This window comes from Gymnoscopelus braueri (assembly GCF_963280865.1).
Source record: "Gymnoscopelus braueri genome assembly, chromosome: 16".
In the NCBI taxonomy this organism is placed as follows: domain Eukaryota; kingdom Metazoa; phylum Chordata; class Actinopteri; order Myctophiformes; family Myctophidae; genus Gymnoscopelus; species Gymnoscopelus braueri.
The window spans coordinates 37,944,316-37,946,055 of NC_137616.1; positions in this window are offsets into that span (position 1 = coordinate 37,944,316).

Sequence of the window (1,740 nt, forward strand, 5' to 3'; positions counted from 1 at the left end):
GTGCCATGGTATAAATAGTATATCATCATTTGAAGGACTTAAGGGTGATTGCACATGCTGCAACATACGTATCCTTAGGCTGTAATACACATTGTGACATGTGTATCCTTGTAGTAGCATTTTAGAAACTCCAGCATCTTGGAGCTCACACGAGACCCCAAAGTCTCAGCCATGATGTCAGGGGAAAACAGGATTCAGCACATACGAATATACAACAAGATGAAACCCCACAGGGTGAAATGTAAATACCACATAGAATAGAATGGCATTAGAATAGATTAGACCTTTATTGACCCCGCAGAGGAAATTCAGTCACCCGAGGCAGCATAGCAGTTAAGTTACAGATACAGAGTAGGAAAGGGTATTGTAAGATACAGCAGATACAGGAATAACATCCCTAAAAGCACCATCAATAGTGACAGTACTACAGTATTACACCAGGCTACTATGCAGAACAACAAACACAAAGTCAGAGTCATCACAGTATCCCGCCCAAAAAGCACAATCAAATACGTACACAGAACAGTATACACACAATATACCCCAATACTAAAGCTTAATTGCCGCTGTATGCCTCTGCTAACCCGTTGCTGTTGTCATGGTCCCTGCCTGTGTCCTGTGTGTGTCTATGTGTTTGTCTGTCTGTCTGTGTTTGGGCATGTGTGGGCGTAGGCTTCCTGGCTTCCCAGATTGACGCACCTGGCTCTGGTCATCTCATCTCACGCACCTGCCTGCCATCTGCTCATCAACCTCCACTCTATAAAGGCCCTGGTCTTCTGCCGACGCGCTGCCAGATCGTTTTCTCAGTCTCCGTGCGGTAACGCTTCTAGCCAGTTATTTCTGTGTATTATGAGTGCATTCTAGCTTCCTAGCATTCTAGCATTCTAGCACTCTAGCTCTACTGAGTCCTTGTTTTTGCTCCCAGTGTTTTTGGTTTTTTCCTCTTCTTCAGTTGCCAGCCTGCTTGCCTGCCTACCTGCTCACCTGTTGCCTTCACCTCAGCCTGCCTACCACCTTCACTCCAGACGACAACACCTTCCTCTTTGTTCAATAAAAACCCTTGGACTATCTTTAAAGGCATACTAGGTAACGTTTTCAACAAAACTAAAGTTAAATTGTATATCTTTTGTGAGTGGCAAAAGTTTCACAACACCCACTCCATGAATTTCACCCCCGGAAGCCTTTTATTTATATATTTACTATTGAACGGTGAAGGTGGGGACTTTCCCGGGGAAATGACGTCATCTGGCCGGAAAACGGAGGCGGAAATGCACTGGTTTCCTGATTGGCCAGGAACTAACGCAACGGTTTCCTGTTTGGCCAGGAACTACCGCGCTAATAACAAAAAGGAACCTCACGCTGATTTTAAGAGAATGTAGGATTGGAAGATCGAAAAAGAACAGAAAAAGAAAGCACAGCTCATGGTAACTAATGCTCCACTGGCTAAGAGAAACGATCCGTAGATAGTATAAAACAATTAAAAGATCGCTTTTTGAAACGCTTCCGGCTTCCGGTGAAAACGAATGGAATTCTGGGTAATCGAGGACTACGGAAATTGTATGCAGTGACGGTAGTGACCAGCAGAGGTTGCTAAAAATCGTTATTTGTGATTCTGCATTGTACAACTTTAAGTGTCGTGTCTGCATTTGGGTCTGCCAGTTTTGTAAATCGTGACAGAACGATCTGGCCAGAATGGACCCAGCAGACTTCGACAAAATTAAGGATGCTGTAGGCATCCAG